Source organism: Dreissena polymorpha, chromosome 3, assembly GCF_020536995.1.
Source record: "Dreissena polymorpha isolate Duluth1 chromosome 3, UMN_Dpol_1.0, whole genome shotgun sequence".
Lineage (NCBI taxonomy): Eukaryota > Metazoa > Mollusca > Bivalvia > Myida > Dreissenidae > Dreissena > Dreissena polymorpha.
Genome location: NC_068357.1, coordinates 52,245,239 through 52,265,788, shown reverse-complemented (window position 1 = coordinate 52,265,788; position 20,550 = coordinate 52,245,239). Strand labels below are relative to the sequence as shown.

The window sequence follows — 20,550 nt, the reverse complement described above, 5'->3', positions numbered from 1 at the left end:
TAAATAAAAAAACTAAGGGTAATATTTCAATTTTGCCATACTATACGTAATATATAAATACCTAAATACCCACCAACTTAAACCCACACACTCACGCACGCATATATACATGTAAATGCAACCCGTGTGTATACCGTACGTACATGAGCTCAAAAAATAAGTATAAAATGAGGATTTCTGATTTCCTATAATCGGGACTCATTTTGGATCATATAAAACTGTATAAACCTGGTGTTTTTAGTCTACTCAATACGAGACCGCTATATAAACATAAACTGAATACTTGTATACAGATTGTAAATATTAATATGTATCTTTTTGTATACAAGAGAGAAATTTACTAAGTGAACCCCAGCAACGATCACAAATTAAATGCCAAACAGCCCCCTTTAAGGAATTTTGCGGAGGGTCAAGTCGAGATTTAGAGAGAATATTACTTTGAAATAAACACTTACCACTTTCTTGCTGCTATGGCTGGAAAGTGAGCTATCTTAAATTATTAAATAAAAGAAACAAATAGTATAAAACGGCGAAAAATACCTGTTTCGACACGGACGTCGCCATCCGGACTTTCTTTCGATCATCACGTGATAACCCCCTCTTTACGTTTCTTTTCGCACATACATTCTGTAAGAAAGTATGATTCGATCTTAGTAGGATCGCTAAGATAATAAAGAGTTGTACAACAATAGTTATCTTCTAAGAATGTGTTGTTTTCTTTAATAAAAATGTACAGTTTATGCCAATTTGTACTTTAATAAAAAGGTCAGTTACTTTTTGGATATTTTTAAACATCGTTTTAAAATAAATGAACATGTGTAAACGAAACGCGAATAAATGCGTTATATTCAGGTCATTAAGGTATGGATGCGTGCAATTTCAATGAATTTATATGTGTTTGTTGAATTTCATTGGTTAATTAATAAGAAATTATCTTATTAAATGTGGTCAATCAATGAAAAAGGCTATAATATTTTGTAATTTGGGGTTGGCTGTCTTTTAAAATTCATCGAACGAGGAATACCGAAGATTGTATTACAGTCCACTCTCGTTATCTCGACATCGGATATCTCGATATACTCGATATGTCGAAGTAAGCTGAATGTCCCAACTTTTTTCCTTCTTTATCTATATAAATAAACATCGCGTATCTCGATTTTCGTAATGTCGAATAAATCGATATCTCGATCTTAAATTTTGTCCCGAGTTCCTATTTACTGTGATTTATCTCGAAGTGCGAATAACTGTTCCAGTGTCGGCAAAATGTGAGAAATTTGTTCTTTGATACTGCACCGTCCTGCTTCGCCCGGCTGCTCCCGATACTCTGCGGTAGGATATTGATCCGTCAATGGTCACACGTGTGTAATGTCGTTAGCCATTAACACTTGAGTAAAACCTGTCACTTTAACTGTCACTTTAACATCAATTAACTGCAATTTATACACGGCCTGCCTAAAGGGATGTTGAGTAATTAAGAAAATAAAGATAATCAAGACAAGACTCAAAATGACTTTTCATTTTTATTTGATTCTGTACAAATACTCGATTGAACTTTGCATTTCAAACTACAAAATATACATGTACAGTTCAGTATTCCGGAACGTGATTTAAGCATGTTCAAATGAAAACCCTCGTCTTGGTTAGACGTCATCATAACTTCTAAAAGCAACATTACCGGATGTTTACTCGACAGTTTAGAAAAATTATAACCGCATGTGTTCATGCAATTCTGTAATACTCAAAACGTCATTATAAGCATTGAAATATCAAAATTAATCGTGCTTCGTAAAAACGCGTATATATCAGATAGAGAGTATTATGCCACACGGTGATGGCTTTAGTCAGACCACTTAGCAGGTATTTAGATGTTAAAAACAAGGTAAATTTTTGTGTCATTTTTTCTTTTTGAAAACGCCTAATCGGATTTCTCGAACTTTCGTTATCTCGATATTTTTTCTTGTTCCCGCCGACTTCAAGAAAACGAGAGTGTACTGTATATACCGCCATTTTTTCCAGAATTTGTCGATTAATGTTTGACTCAAAAGTGTCACTACCGCCCTAGCGAAATCGTCCGCGATTGCTCATTAACATGGATAACGATGATGCACTTCACATTTAATGTTCTTCAGGTTAGTCACAGTGGCGTGAACTTGTTCTCTAACAAGGTTTATAATGGTCTTTTGTTGTTACAACATGTTATTATAAGCTGAACTACATAAAACACATTATCTGCAAATTGAAAACAATACCTTTCTCTAAAACGCGATTTCAATTATTGTTGTTACAGTTTTCCTCCAAACAAAAAGTGACGTGTACTGTTGGTTTACAAATAAGAGTGTAATTAAGCTGCGCTTTAAATGCATCTCAATCGTACTTCAAATCTATTAGTTAGAATATAGGACATATCCAATTGATTTGATAACCATTGTAAAAATCTGAGAAAACAAAATATCTCTACATCGGATCAATTTGAAATAACCATAACAACCATAAGGGGAAATATAATTTATTCACAGAAATATTTCCTTTCATATAATATGACAAAGGGACTTAAAATAAGATGCAGAGATATAGCGATGTGTATTTGCATACATATCATACATGTCTTACTATTCCTGTCTTCCTGAGGGTGTTTATACGCTTCCCGTGTGGAACATTATAACTTATTGCTGATAGAAAATGGCATTGATAATATGCAATCAACTTTTATATAACACGCTAAATACTTTAAATTAGCTTGGTAAAATAAAGCTCCAATTAAGATCGCCGACATAACTTATTTCACACACTATATAGTAGGTAAAAAATGGTGAAATATGAAATCATGTATTTTACACACAAAAATGGTGAAAAGGCTTCTGCAATTGCTCAAAATACTTGACAAGGGATATGGCTAGTATTATGTTCACGTCTATCTTATGAAGAAATAAATTATATTCTCTGGTTTGAAGACTAAACATGATTATACGAATAATTGTTTTTCTTCTTAACTTCGTGATATATTTTGTAAATGGGTAACATCTTACAATTAAATATGTTCATATATTATGAAGTTATATTAAATTATAATACAATAAAACGATTTAAACACTTCATACAGTGTAAGCAATTTCATAAGTTTTATCTTAAAGAAATTGTTTAACAGCAATCGTAATTATTGTATTTTAAATAGAATTGAACGTGCGACTTATTTGTTACAGAGTATGTATGTTTCCTGTCAAATGCACTGAACAATATTGAAATACCCATCTTATTATTCCTTGAAATGCAGAACTGGAGCCTTTCCTCTCCATCATTGTAATCCACAATCAAATTAATAGATTGAAACTTTACGAAACAAAGTACAAATGTGATTGTTTGTGTCTTATGAATTTGTCAGAGTGGGATTAATGAAGTTTGCTTATGAAGATGTAGGCTAAAAATGAAAATATTAATAAAACCAGTCGATCGCCGCAAAAGCGAACACAGTCATTGCTTGGACAGAAACGTTTCAAACAGCGCAACATATGCTCTCATTCTGTAATTTATCGTTATATCTCCTACGAAAAACTCCAACACAAGTAAAATCATAAAAAAATCTTGAATGATTACTAATTTGTAATTTCTTCTTTGTTTATGCAAATACTTTCTTTTTCACACAACGGAACTTTTTTCATGGTTTACAGTAAAAATGTACAGGTAACAAAAACAGACTTATAATCAACTTATATAACATTTATATTTTAAACGCCCATCATCAAGTGGTGTGTTACGGCGGCAGGAATATGATAGAGCTAACCGCAAAACCAGAAATATCCTGCGCGGATGTTTCAATCAATCATTTATCCGATTGTGTCATCTATTTAAGCCGTTATCCCTATTTATCTAGGTCAATTTCAAAACAAGTACAACTTCAAAATAATTAATATAACATTCCAGATTAACGATGTAAAACTTAAAATGTAAAATCTCAGAACCTGTATTGTTATCAATTTGGCATGACTGAATTAATAAACACATACACTTGTGACAGATTGATGTGTTAGGCTGTTTTAAGCCTAAATAGTCTTTCATCTACCTGTGCTTCATATATTGGGAATTACACGTTTACTAAATGTGTGACTGTTGTGTTTGATATTCGTATGAAACTAAAGTAATAACGACTGATAATCAGCAAATTTCTGTGCTTGCAGAGATAAATCAATAATTCTTACTTAAGGGTCAGGTTAACGCATGCTGATTAAGATCGTTATAGAAAAGTCATAGATGAATGTTTTACATAAACATTAACAGCTGTATTTAACCTTTTTATTTGAATTATTTGTATAATATCAAAAACAATTATGTATAAACAGTAAATGACATGGCTATTTTCTGAGTAAATTTTCACAGTGTCACCATGTTGCCAAATTTTCTTAAACGCACTGTCCTTTCGTTCAAACTTCAATCAACAAAAGTTGAGTTTTATTAAAAGACAATGGGAATTGAAATACTTTACTAATGACAATTACAACCATTATAGTTGCATGCCGTAACATGTTATGGTCAAGCTATACATACCACGATAATTGTGTTGAACTTTTGCTGTCACACTGCAGCCATGATTGACTTGTAAAGTGTAAGCACGCGTTATGTTGTTAAGACCTTATAAATAACAACAAAACAACAGCGTTAACATGGCATGATTATATATGTACGTTTGAAAAAACATTATTTGTTCAATGTGTCAACAAATCGATTGTTTGGAAATCGAAACAATTAATTCATGAATTAACATTTGTTTTTGGCAATTAAAACAATTAATTCATGAATAAAAAGTTACTTGATCAATTACTTATAAGATTATCAAAAATCGACCGATATTCATCATAATGGTGTAATATTTTGCCCGTCTTACATGTTGTCAAACAAGACTTCATGAAACACGAAGAACATCACATGATCTTGCAATTTCGTTTGCGGACAAATGACTAGGTATTCTTCACACCCTCAGACTATCAAGTATGGTGAAGCAAAATAGCGAAATCGCGTGTCCATTACACTTGAGACCCAAACAATGTTGCACTGCGAATGACCGAACGTCATACAAATGAACCGAGAGATTTAAGGTCTATTTCTTTAACTTCAGCGTCTATATATTCGTGTCTGCTTTAACATCTACGTGTGTGATCGATCATTATTTTTCAACAAACAATATAACGTTGCGTATTTATAATAGTTTTGTAATCTTTTGTTAGCAATTATTACATCGATTAACTCTTGTAAAATACTTGTCAAAATCATTTCGTAACCAAAGCGCTGTAGGCGCTGAAGGCCAGGGGCTAGATTAAGTGCGCTTGGGAAGAAGTATAGTCCGAAATTCTCCCTTTGTCCGAATTTATACGGATTGACCCTAGCGGTTCAGTGCAGAAGCTCAGAGACAGTAAGAAAAGACAATATTTGTGTATACATGTATACTACAGTGTACATAGACGGTGGAGGACTACACGATAATGGTCGTGGGAACGATAACCTTTTGTTCAACTCTACAGATCTGGTAGAGGTTCGTCTACATAGGCGGTGAAAATATACAACAACAACAACATTGCCGCAAAACACTATTATTGTTGGCGTTAAATACATCACTTTCAATAGCCTAAGATAGCTTTTTATTACATAATTAATAGATCAGGAAAACGCTTACACTTCCTTTGTAATGTGTATACAATTTGCGCGCTCTATCTGCGCAGTGAAATACCATATCCGGTTACTTCGTCTATTTCCGAGAATGATCGTGAATATTTATTGTTGTTTTTTCATTTTATTTTTTCTGGAATGTCTTGTTAACGCAAAATAAAATAACAATATTTTAAAATGAGTTTATAAATAGCAAATATAAGGTCTTCAAAAAATGTCTCAGAAACAAATTCTTCTTACTGTCTCCGTAAACCCTCGTATCTTTTCGGCCTAGACCGTGAGGAACTTATTATCGCATGAATATGTGAACAATAAAAACTATGTCGTAGCCAATGCTTAGCAATTTTGCTTCAATAATATTTTTAACACTTTTCATGACACTGTCATGTTATATAGTGATGTTCTGTATTTACAAGGCGGGTTATTGAGTTCTGACTACTTTTTTTGCGCATGAAGTATGTTGTAAATGGGAGTTTTGGGAATTTGGTTTTTGACAGCCAGCACATTCGGATAGACTCAGAAATTGGTATTATTACTATGGCCTTGGGGCTACGCCACAGGCCAGAAACCAATTCTTTTTTAAGATGTGATAAGTTACTTTGTATGCAGTATTTTGTATGGTGTCATAGGAGGATCAGAATTGATTGCTGTTATAGGGTCTACAATATGTCTGTTCTGACAGACAAAAGATGACATGTTAATGGTAAAAGACTTGTCTTAAATACAAAAGCGATACCCATATACGCTTTGTTCAATGACACATTTATCAATGGCACTTGGTTCGATAAAAATATCCGGTAGTGTAATTACGTTTAAGGGACAGATACACAAACACACCTGAAGATATTTGTTAATAGTTTTTTATTCATTAATATATTACAAATTGTAATATGCTAGTGTAACATTCAATGACTTCAAAGTATATATTCCGACCTTTGCATAGAACAGCCGCTGACAAGACGGCTGGAGAATAACACCAAAACAAGGTTGATAATAGAGTCTAGATTCACCATATTACCTACCATACCAACAAGGCAAAATGTTTATACCTGTCATGCAGACAAAGCCTCCTTGTCCCTCGAGAACGCCTTCATAATGTCGAGTAATTCCGCCGTCTGATGATTTCTGGTTGTTCCGTTATACCAGAGAATGCTTTATATAGTGGACATTCTTGCAATTCTTTCAGGAATCCATTTCTTAATGTGGGTGCTCGTTATAATGCGTAAAAAACGCTTTGTACCTAATACTGAATATATTTTTTTGGAGCCGATAAATGAGTATACAGTTGTTCTTTTGCCGTTAATAAAAGGCTAGCGGTTGGTTGCTAGGGCTCATAGAAGCTTTTATGATACCGCGATGTCCGTCGTTCGTCCAATCTATTTTTACAATTTGCAACGAAATTTCACAAGAATGAGTCTTTTGTGACCTTAATGGGCTAGTCATCACAGCGGTTTAAATTCTTTACATTTACTGTTTTAAGGCGAATGCGGTGACCTAAGCTTTAATTTAGTTCATGTTAGATATTATGTAATTAAACTCCCCCTCCCCTATAAGGAAGTAGCAAGATGTATACTGGAATCATCAGGGACGTCCGATGACAGTAACTTTTCGGCAGGCATCCGCCTTAACAAGTGTACTTTTCAGCGTGTATTATTACAAAAACTTTATGTCATTTTTTTCTGACGATGAGAAGTTGAAAAATTGTGATTTTTATTTGGCCTACTTTTGAAATTTCACAAGTTTCGCCCCATTTCAATTGGAAATAGCGGTAACATTATTTTGTTACAATATGTGTTCAGAGGAAAAATAAACATCTCTAGAACTACAACATTCTGAGATGTTATAGTTGTATGTAATATTGTATATTGGAACTCTTCTAAAATTTTAACCATTAAATCATAACTAGCAACACGAGATTGGTCAAATTATTCATATAAAATTATAAAGCCAAATAACTGTAAAAATATTTTATCTAAAACCACAAGGCCCAACGGTTTAAAATGGGTCATGTAACGGACTTTCTTTTTAAAAATGCCCCTGGAGTCAAAACACTCCACGTCCTATGTTCCATTTTGTTATTGTAAAAACTTCCTACATATTACTACATGCGGCTTCGGTGGATAGTGGTCACTACAGTCACAAGATGTAGTTTTTTCTGTATTCTATAAGTATTTTCAATTGACTTTTATTAAAGACTAACGGATGTTTAAAAGAATTTCACTCCTCACTCCCGATGATGTAACTGGATTTGAATATATGGCTTTATTTAAAAAATGCTGTCCTCTTTTTCGTAACATCACAAGGATTCTAAAGATATCATATATTATCTTTAATTGTTAATAACAGTTTCATTAGTGTTTGAACGCGAAAATTGGAACTCTAGGTATCCATACAGTTATACTCGTAAATAGGTAAACGAATAATGAAATGAAATTACTAAATTATGTATTGTATGCAATTAATTAACACTTATGTCTTGTTTATGTTATGTATACCTTATGTAATTAAACGGCAACTCAGTTATCATCTAGCCCCGTGGAAATTAATACTAACTATAATTATGTTGTTAACTCATTTGAATGTAAATAATGTGACACAACTTTAAAGAATAAACTGCAATGTGAACGAGCAGTTGCTCCCCTTTGAACAAAGTTGTCATTATTTTACACAATACACTTAATAACATTATCTTTAAACGCGTACACGTGGTATAATTTTATTACATTACACGTATATAAATCATGTTAATGAACCCATTTAAGAACACAATTCTTAGTATTAAACGATTATTTTACTTATAGAAGTATCTGAAACCACCATGAACAATGACATCTTTTGAGGCATTATTATTTTTAGGAAGGTCCTGATCAACTGTTTCGTGTGCGGATTATTCAATTTGTCTACTAGTAAACTCCCACCTACACGCCTACTCACTTTAACGAGAGCGCCGACGGCGTTGAAACTCCATTGGCAAGATACCGAATTTTCGGCTGAAGTAAATGTTAAATGAACAGTTGACTGAATGAAAATCAAAAAGAAAAGTTTTTTAAAATAAGTACACATAAAAGAAACAAGAATTTGTGAAAAATTGCAAACCATCATATATCAATCGGAAAATCATAATATGTACAAGGGAGCTTGGCATTTTGCGAGCAAATAAATGCCCGGATGTAAATGTTATTTCTGATTGGCTAGACGTTTATTTATGCTCTTGTTTTGATTAAACGTATCATTACATCACAGCTATTTACGGGACTGAAAGATCTTTTCATTCGGAAGCTAAGGTAAAAGTTATATCTTTTTTTGTTTTGTTACTAATCATTGTATTGTTACGATCGCTTCATTATTATTCAATCAGAAAGGAACAATTCACTGCTGTTGTTGTGGTGGTGGTTATTATATTTACCGACTTCGTTACATACGCAAAATATTACATGCACGCTATATGTTTGAGCACACGGTCAGCAGTTTTTAATATTTATTCAAAATATCAAAATAATTTCTAATAATATGCAAAATAATTTGTAGATTAATATCAAAATACTGAAATTTGCAGCTCTTTTGCCGCCTAAAATCGCAAGTAAATGTTTGCCGTCACAAAGTTTAATTACAGCCCTGAAAAAAAACTCGACAGTCTTCTTCAAGAAACAAGACAATTATTGGAAGAAGTATCGTATCCCAAAATCAAATACGACGCGATTCCCTTTGTAAAAACAAACACATAACTGAGTATGCACAAAAGTGTTAGGAACATATTTATTTGAATGATGGCATATATAAAACAAGCGGAACTTCGATAATTAAATCAAAATATCGTTCTCATCCACGTTTTAAGGAAATTGTCAATTTATTTTGGCGTTTTTTTCAAATGGCTTTCGATATGATTGCTTACTAATCTTAGATGTTTTTAATAGACTGAACTTATTTTTAACAGTAAGAAAATAAAAAGATGAAAAAAACGTACGTCGCCGGTCTTCGATCCCGTCATCTGTAAGCGGATACGCTGCCACTGCGCCACTCAAACATTTACTTTCCAAATCGAAACATAATATCGATAACAGACGGGGTAATTGCGGGATAGTCAAGATGGCAACGTCCATGTCGAGACAGGTATTTTTCGCCCTTTTATATCCTTCATTGCTTTAAATTTTTAATTGTAATGTTTAATTTAATTTAATTTTCAAATGTCGCTCAATTTCCAGCCATATCAGTAAAAAGGGTTATAAGCGTTAATTTCGTATTAAAATACGCTTTAGATCTCGACTTTACTCCCCGAAAAGTCGAGATCTAGAGCGAATATTAATACGAAATAAACGCTAGTAACTTTCTTGTTAATATGACTGGAAAGTGAGAGGCATTAGAAAAATTAATACAGGTTATAAAGGGTATAAACGGCGGAAAACCTGCATAGACGTCCCCATCTTGACTATCACGTGATCTCTGTGTCGTAAAAGTTAAAAGCTTATGCCAATAATTGAACTGTTTTACGAACGGTATTTGTTGTATTTTCAATAAAAATGTTCTTAGAAAATTTCACTAAAAATGGTGCAAGAATTATTGTGAGGAGAAAATGTTCGATAAAAAAATTTTCTATGTGAACATTTGTAAAAACTAAACATTTCAATGTTACCGGTAATTATCTTATCTATTTCGCCAACATCCGACTTTATCCGCATCTTTACTGCATTTTTTTCTCTCAACCGACCGAACCGTTATTTCGCTTTGCGGTTTTTAAGTCCATTGCAGACATATATTATATTTAAACCAAATTATGGGCGATCGTATCCAGATATTGTTTTCATACTGCTGAAAACAATGTATTTATATGGGCCATGATTGGTGTTACTTTTAACACTCCTTATTAGGCGTGTTGATGGAATCTTTTTTCGAGACATTGCACTAGGCAATTGTTAAAAGTGTCCGGCATAAGAATGCCCTTTGAAAGAAGGACGACTGAACCATGGCAAAATTAACGTAATAAGCAAAGCAATTTTGTAATAATATTTTTTCGACAATTTAAAGGCATCCTTACACATAGCCCAGAATTAATCACAAACCAAACGCATGTCTTAAACGATCTTAATTAAATGTATCAGTGCAGAAAGAAAATGAAAATCATGATTGCCAAATCGTTACGCGCGAATCTAATGTGACACATAATTTCAGCGTAAGTATCGTAAATCTATTAAACTCATTACGGGATATGTTTTAAAGTTATAATTTAAAAAAAAAGTATGGTCCATCTGTTAACATATTAAATTATAAAGCGATTAATCTACGGAAACAGACAGATCGTAAATGTATTTCAGCAGTGAAAAAAGCTCTACTGCTTACACTGAAATATGACAAAATTGAGGATATAACCCGGGATACGTTCTGATGCACCCACACAACATAAATCCAACTGTGTTTGTGTTTAATAAACTCCAAAAATACTATTTCATTTGTATATTGAATTAAAAGTTCGGGCGCTTCCCGATAAACATAAGTCCTCATTTATAAATAGCATGAACGATGTAGGTCGATTTCGATGAACATCTTCGTACTATTCTGATGTTATATCGTATTACAAAATTGACTTACCAACATATTTAAATTATCAAATGCCAACTAGTATATCAAAAAGAAAAATGCACATCAGACTGCTGTTTATACATCATACAATAATATCAAAAGTAATTAACTCGGGTATAAAATTAAACACAAGTTTTATTGAGGATCGTCAATGTTATGCTAAAATCAATCATACGCTATGTCATGTAACAGCTAATAACTATCGTTTATTCTTATGAGTTTATTCTTACAATTGAAATTATAATGGGTATATTACAGTAATATGTATATGAAAAGTTAAGATGAAGTTTGTGTGTAATGTAACAGTTTATAACATATCGTTTATCGTTTATTCTTATGAATTTATTCTTATGATAGAAATTACTAAGGATAATATGTATATTTCAATAATATATATATGCAATGTTAAGATAAAGTTTGAGTATTTAATAATACATATTGGGAGGTATTTGCAAAACTAAGACCTGATTTAAGATTTATTAAAAGTAAGAACGCAAATACGTTTACACTCAGGCTGGGGTATAATTGGAATCAATAAAATGGAACGTCAGACCTGATTTAAGATTAAATCCAAATAAGAACACAATGAGTCCAGAGTCAGCATATAGATACGAGAATATAAGTAACACGCATGGTCAACAAACAGCACAGATGAAAAGGTCACCTATTGTCTGGGGAACAAAAGTTATAGTACTGACGAACGTAACGGGATAACTCTAAACCAATATAAATTGATTAGATTTTAGTGCATTTGGCAAGCAAGTAAATACATGAATAGATTGTTCCTTCTAGAACATACTAATAAGTCAACCAATCCGTAATAAGCCCAGACCTTGGTGACCAATGGAAATTACAAGTAGATTTTATGTTAATTATCCTGGGGATAAAATGCAGTGTTTTAGTTAGTAGAAAGAATCTGCGGTTAGATTTGAAAAGAACTTGGAGAGTTGTCACGTCTTCTTGACGTGGCGGCCATGTTGGCTTCCGCGCTGTAAAATTGTATTTCATGAACAATAGCAAGCGTTGTGTTAGAGAATATTCAACAGAAATAAATCTCGATGAAAACAGAAATGAACTTTGGTTGTTACTGTGTGTTATCAACGAACAATGTGTAATTACGCGACACAGTACATTTTATGGTGCGCAGTGCCAGGATCAACCTGAAGTGCCACTTCTTTCACGGGCCAATGGAGAAAAAAACGCAGATGGAAAAAAACGGTCAGTTTTTTCATAAATTATGGCAAACAGGGGTTTATTTCAAATTTTATCAAGTAAGAAATAAAAAGAAAAAGGCGTCATGACAACGAAATTTTTAAAAAATTGATTTAAAGAATTTTACGTAGTTAGGGGTTAAAGAAATCATTAATCATGTACGGAGAAATTATGCAAGTTTCAAAATCAATACAGTTTTTCATTGATCAGTATTTTTTCTAAAATATCGGTAAATTGAGAATAAAATAAATGAATAAGAAAGTATTTGAAATTTACATAATTTTATGAGTTATAGAAATACTGAAATTTGATGCGCACAAATAGTTGAGGGTATTTAAAGAATTTTCTATATTTTTTGTATCATTAGAATATATAATTATGTACGGACACATTTTGCATAGTATAAATACATTTGTAATTGATGGTATTTTTTTAAATTGTTGATATTTTTGCAAGTTTTCATGAAATTAGAACGTATGAGGAAATGAGAATATTTGAAGAATTTTTCATTTATTCGACATTATAGGAATACGGATATATGAGGCGTATACATTTTTATAATTAAGGATTTTTGAAGGCAGTTTAATATTTTGATATTGTATTAAAGGAACTTATAAGGTAGGAATAAACATTTGAGAGTATCCGATTTTGACGTCATTTTATATAAGATATGAAATAGAAACCTGCACATAAATGGGAATTTAGAGACGTACACAAAAAATCAGTATACTTGACTAATTGTATACGGTTTTATGCATTAATAGAATAAAGAAATAAGGAGGGTAAGCACAGTACGAAGAAAAATAATGTTGATTGCGAATATGAATAGGGCAGACACACAAAAACATATTATGTAAATATGTACATACGTCATTGTTTTTATTGCAAATGTATGTAGGGTATCGGTAATATTGAAGGTCTTGAGTAATTTTAAGTAAGAATTTAATGTGTTCTGTCACGAATACTGTGCAGTTAAAATATACTGATATATGCGCATTAAATTTCTGTTATTGAATAAACTCTATAAGGTACATAGAGGTTTATGAGAGCCTATCATTTGCGAAATGATGGAAGCCTACCATTTACTCATGGTGGAAGAATACTTATTGTATTAGATTTATGGGATTAGTTCATTAGGAGAATAAGACTTGAAATTTGAAGTATACCGATAAATGGGCTGGTATTATGAATGTATTTATATAAAAGTCTGCCCTTTTTCATCAAAAATTTCACAATTGTTTAGAGCGACGCGCGCATTTAAGAGCGCCCAGGTACATATATTGATAGAAAAGGTCATTAAGTACTTAATGATACACAGGAGATTAGTGATTTTAATATACGAACGCGAAACGTCTGTTTAAAACCCTAGGTAAATAAAGTAGCGCATACCTGTCACAAATTTACTGATAGCACGTACGTAAAATATCGAGCTGTTATGTAATGTTTAAAGGAGTGTTTCGATAGTAATTGGTGTAATAAAAGTTGTATTTACTAAGGCGTTCTATTAAGTTGTCATGACGGTATTTAAGAGGAACTTAAGGGGATATTTATAAATGATTGCCGGTATTTTGAACAACTGATACTTGTATCACCACAACGCAGATGAAAGATCGAGATTTGAAGACAACGCCGAAGAAGAGCGACTTCGCGAGACAACGCCTTCCACAACGAATAGAAGAAACAAACAACATGATTAGGATGGAACATCACGGTGTTTACTCTCAAAGTGAATACCTGGTTCTATTGCTAAAGGAAGACCCAACGCCAGACGTTTTCGAAGGACAACAAGTGACGCAACACGGGACACAATACTTGTGACGTTAAACACTATAGAGTAGATGCAGCCGTTCAACTGTTTGACGTGCGTAGATAACGCATTTGGAATGATACTTCCGAGGCCTATAACATCAAGGAGAACACTGCTATAGTTAATACCTCGTGAGCATTATGGCCAATAGAAGATCTTAATGTCCCGAGAGAAATGAAGACGCTGGGACCATCAACAAACGTACAAACGACAACGTAAACAACAACAACGATGAATACAACACAAACGACAATTGACGACGAAAGTTAAACATCGGAAAGCAGAGCTGAATCAACAAACGCATTCCAATCGCCACGGACGAACCTACAATCGGCTTATCTTCAGGACGGCGGCAATGACATTAAATAAACATCGTATTCGCAACGCGACGACTTCAATACTACATGGACGACACCAGACGTATTGAAGGCCAACGACCAACAGATGATGTGCTCCGTTACATACCGATTGACATTTATATTGTATAACAATAACTTATGTTATCTATTTCAGCAGAGACGCTTGTAAAATAATGATAATAATAATATTTTGTAATATCAAAAAATATTTAAAAAAAATAAAATAAGGGGAAAGTTGTGTCATGTAACAGCTTATAACTATCGTTTATTCTTATGAGTTTATTCTTATAATGGAAATTATAATGGGTATATTACAGTAATATGTATATGAAAAGTTAAGATGAAGTTTGTGTGTAATGTAACAGTTTATAACATATCGTTTATCGTTTATTCTTATGAATTTATTCTTATGATGGAAATTACTAAGGATAATATGTATATTTCAATCATGTATATATGCAATGTTTAGATAAAGTTTGAGCATTTAATAATACATATTGGGAGGTATTTGCAAAACTAAGACCTGATTTAAGATTTATTTAAAGTAAGAACGCAAATACGTTCACACTGGGGTATAATTGGAATCAATAAAATGGAAAGTCAGACCTGATTTTAGATTAAATCCAAATAAGAACACAATGAGTCCAGAGTCAGCATATAGATACGAGATTATAAGTAACACGCATGGTCAACAAACAGCACAGATGAAAAGGTCACCTATTGTCTGGGGTACAAAAGTTATAGTACTGACGAACGTAACGGGGATTACTCTAAACAAATATAACTTGATTAGATTTTAGTGCATTTTGCAAGCAAGTAAATACATGAATAGATTGTTCCTTCTAGAACATTCTAATAAGTCAACCAATCCGGAATAAGCCCAGACCTTGGTGACCAATGGAAATTACAAGTAGATTTTATGTAAATTATCCTGGGGATAAAATGCAATGTTTTAGTTAGTAGAAAGAATCTGCGGTTAGATTTGAAAAGAACTTGGAGAGTTGTCACGTCTTCTTGACGTGGCGGCCATGTTGGCTGCCGCGCTGTAAAATTGTATTTCATGAACAATAGCAAGCGTTGTGTTAGAGAATATTCAACAGAAATAAATCTCGATGAAAACAGAAATGAACTTTGGTTGTTACTGTGTGTTATTAACGAACAATGTGTAATTACGCGACAGCTACTATGGCAAAAAAAATATGACAGGAAATATAATATGTGGTAAATGCCTTAATAGCAATGTATAACGTTGTTAAATCAAAAATAAAGTTTAATCAAACATTGCAAGACCCCATCAGTATTCAACAAGGCGTAAAACAAGGAGTCGCCAGCTCATCTCTGTTGTTCATGATGTTCGTAAAAACTCTTTATGATATTGTTCGCTGACGATCAAATTCTTTACAAAAGATGTTAACCAACATAGAAACATGCTACTACACGTGGTAATAAAAAATCAATACAGCAAAAACAAAAGTTATAATTTTTGAAAAAAGGAACCAGATAGACTGATATCGATGTTTTTCTTTACGTTGAAAAACTCGAAGTCGTCACTTTCTTCAAATATACTTCTTTAAAAAAGAAGGCAGTTTAAACAGAACACAAATGTGTATAGCAGAACACGCTTATAAGTCTATGCATTGATTAGTATGCATCTTCAATAAATACGAATCCAGCGCAAAATGCAAGCTGAAACTTCGCGACAAACTAGTTGCATCAGTTTTAAACTACTCATCCGAAATATGGGACACAGCGAGAAAAAACGATATAGAAGCCTCGCACTCGAAATTCTTAAGAAAAACAGTATGCGTGAATCAGTCAACTAATCTCAGCGCTCAGTACGGTAAATAAGGACGAATTCCATTTAAAGAAATACAAAAAAAATATCGTTAAGTACTGGTTTACACTATTGTCGTCAAGTGGAAGCAGCGTGATCCGACTGACATACAACACGTCAAACATACGTTGCAAATAACGGTAATACTCATGGCAATCAAAATTGGGCTTGGCACATTTTGGCAAACATTTTGAAAAACATTGGAATGTCTGAGCTATGGGTCAACCAAAACATTACTGAAGTTCAGTTACAATATTCTTAACAAAGGATACTGGATATTTATACACAAACGTGGCATATCGAAGTAGCAAATTCCCCACGTCTCTCATTGTATTGTCTATTTTAACAGAATTTTACGCTTGAATCATTATTTAGATCCAGTAAATGAAGCCAAATATAGAATCGAACCTGGTAAGTTCCGCTTATCATCACATTATCTTGAAATAGAAAGGGGCGGTATCATAATATTGAGAAACTGACAAGTTTAAATTTTGCGCCATGAACGCAGTATAAAATGAATACCATTTCCTACTAGTATATCCAATATCTGCAAACTGCGAAAAAAATGTTAAAACCGCACTTTTGCAGATTTCCAACAATTAATACATTTGCATTATTAATGTCCAGCGAAAGTAAAACTGAAACGATAAGTGCTGAATACTTAATTTACTAAGCAAATTACGTACATGTAAGACAACATCTCGATTCGTAATTTCTATATTTAACCGGTAATTGATGAGTAAGTGATATGTTAACTGTATATAGTTGTAAAATAACCATAATAATCGCCTTCGCATTAGTTATGACGATACAGCCCAAAGATGATATTAAAAAATGTTTCGTTTGTATTGGTTTCATTTTTATTCGAATCTGGTTTCGCAACAAATTAATGAAACCAAACATAGTAGTGCACGTATGTAGCTATGGATGGTTTAATCACATAGATGTGTGTTCACCTTGAAATACAATTATGTAAAAAATATTCATATACAGTTGTATATAATTATGTATGTATGCATGTACGTATGTAATGATATACATTAGACTATTTAGTTTTATAACTGAACCTTGATACATATGCATGCTATGAATGTGTATAGGTAAACGTTATCACGAACATTAACTCATAGAACATTTAACCAAAGAGTGTTTTCATCATGTTTCAGGTCATTAATAAAACAACTGTATAATAAAAGAATAGCATTACTTGTTTTACTTGAATTTGTAAACTGCAAGTACAGCAAATCATTGATACAAACTTGTATATGCAAACTCAAATTAAGTTCCAAATAAATAATAATTTAAATCATCTTCATCTATTTTATATTTTTTCACGTAAATAATTATCGTTTTGAAAAATCAGTATCAATTTATACCTCCCAATACTGCAAATTCTTCTAATCGTATGTCATGTTAGTAGATAAGTAAATATAAGATGTGCAGTTGCAATATTAGATGCAATTATGTATTCCCTTCATAAGTTAACTTACCATGTTAACCAGAGCATAACAGTATCGTCCAACCTCTATATTCTACCATTACTTATACATTGTATACTGCATATATAATGTAGGCTATGAGCTTGTATAAGCTTTATTGCTGAATAAAAGTTGTTGTTGTTGTTGTTGTTGTTGTTGTTGTTGTTGTAAAATGAATGGTATATATTCAAAACATATTTCTTGTGGACATTAAAATTATTTGTTAAAAGGATACTGAATATTGATAAAATCCGTTGTTAAATAATACAAACGTATTGTTTAAGTAATGACATGTGATTGAGGACACGTTTATTAACAAATAGATAAATACAAAATTTGTTCACACTGTAAACCATACCACATGGTGCATGAAAATTCTGGTCTTCTAAGGGCGTTTGGAACAATGTTGTGATTTTCTCGATACATTAATCTGCGTTTATTGTAAAATAACATAATGGTTGGTAAAGGTGAATTTTACTATTCGGTGTTTATGTCATACTTCTTTGCTTTATACTTTCGTTTAACAGATTTTTAAACTGAGAATTAAAATTGTATTGAAAAGATAACTTTCAAACTAAAAGGTTTACAATATGAAATATACAGACACGTTAATATATTATGAACCATCAGATAGACACATGTTTCGGGGAATAACAACTTGAAAATAGGATATGTATTTATGTTTTTCAGTATACTGTACATAAATATTTAAAACAAAAACACTCTTACACATCCCATCATATTTTTATCTCAATATTTTAGTTAGAATGTGAATATAGCGTAATGTTAAGTAAATATGTCTGCAAACTTTTTTTGTCCCTTTTCCAATTTGGACATAAAATTGTTATAATGTCGAAAAAAATACAAAGACGCGCTAGTTAAGATGACAGCTTATGTGGTTAGAGGGTGGGGTGTCAACCTTTCTCGACGTTTGTAATTGACCCATGATTTCTTGCGAAAATTTCCCGTGAATAGGCATGAAGAAATAAATGGGATTTTCGTATTTTTCAAAGATGCAAAGCCTCGAAATGAAAGCTCGCAATCTACAAAGTTTTGTTTCATTCATATCAACAGGTAATTTAATGTTCTATTTTTTTGCATAGTTTTTTCGTAAACAAAAAAACACAATCTTCGTGGGCTTAATTGGAAACGATTGGGGTGCAGCATTATAATATTACAACGATGTAAATGAGTGTTCAGTGTAAAACTAGTGTAAATCCCATAAAAAAGGCAGAGCGGATGAAACAGTTTCGTACTGAACTTTTGAAATCAATATAAGGTTGCGCGTTTCCTTTTACATTTGGCACATTGCCAGCGGAAGTATGCTTATATTTAAGGTAGCGCACCTCTAATGGGCACATATCCAAATATAATCTAATTAACTATTTTCTTAATCAGCATCATTTCACTGAACTACATGCAAATTTGTAGGTAGGCTTTCCACGCTTTTAAAAAAAATATCTTTTTTTTCAAAACCACCCCCACGCTCAGCTTTTGTACAGTTTATTTTCACCCCTGGGGTATATAAAAGTTCCATAATTCATTCAAATTTCCAAATATGGGCATGCTGTTGGTGTGTATAGATGCAGTTAAGGTGTTCAAAATATAAACAAGATGAAATAAGTATTCTTTTACAGACATTTATTTTTTACAAATTTTTATCTATGGAAGAGCGCCATGAAATGAAAGTGATTTCAGCCAAGTAAAAATTGGGTCGGTTAAAAACAAAGTGTCATAAAATTCAAAATATTATCATTTAAGTTATATTTTAAACATAGTTTTTATAGAAACACTATTAACAGCAAAAAATACCAAGAAATAGACAGATTTACCGTTTACTTTTGAAATAAAAATAAAAATGCAACATGCATCATTCGTATTTTCAGTAGTAAATCACCAAATTTAGCCATAACGTTGTTTTAATTTTAAAAATGGAAGGATGTGCATAAAAATTTCAACATATTAAACAAAAACCATAGCATATATGCTACATTAAATCAAATTACGTTTGAAAAGAAATAAAACGTGTCGCAACAAGTATGCGATGTCGGCAGGATTCGAACCTGCGCGGGAAGATCCCAAAAGATTTGGAGTCCGTCGCCTTAACCACTAGGCCACGGCAACTTCACAGTTGTGTATGCTTAAATTAGATATCCATAAGTAAACAGGTAAAAAGGCTCGCCAATCTTTGAAGAAATCGCGAAATCGTTTTTTTCAGATAATATTTGGATCAAAGTCAATATTTATTGTGAAAATAATGTATTCTAAAGGAATTACGTAAACATATAACAAAATTCGAACTTTGAAAAAAATAAAATGCATCTCTCGGAAATAACCGATCATTGAAGATCGGCAATGATCGTAAAATAAATCGCGGGAAATCATTAGAGGTGCGCTACCTTAAAGGCTGTGTTCTCAAATTTAACAATTATTACAATAAGCCATTCTGTGCATGAATCTACATTCTATCATAAAAGTATTGTTGTTCCATATCCTGATTTTTTTTTTAAACCTATTTATTTATTATTATTATTGGCATCTAACCACGTTAAGAAATATCGTTTTATAATACCCATTGGACCATAAGTATCTTAAAAGAAAATAATATAAATTATAAGCATGCACACATGG

The 20,550-nt window shown here is 32.4% G+C and overlaps 1 non-coding gene across 1 annotated transcript; it reads right to left on the bottom strand.

Moving 5' to 3' along the window:
- Positions 1-19,961: 19,961 nt before the first annotated feature.
- On the bottom strand, positions 19,962-20,043 carry Trnaw-cca (transfer RNA tryptophan (anticodon CCA)). Its single transcript has one exon. It is a non-coding gene; the product is annotated as a tRNA-Trp (tRNA).
- Positions 20,044-20,550: the final 507 nt, after the last annotated feature.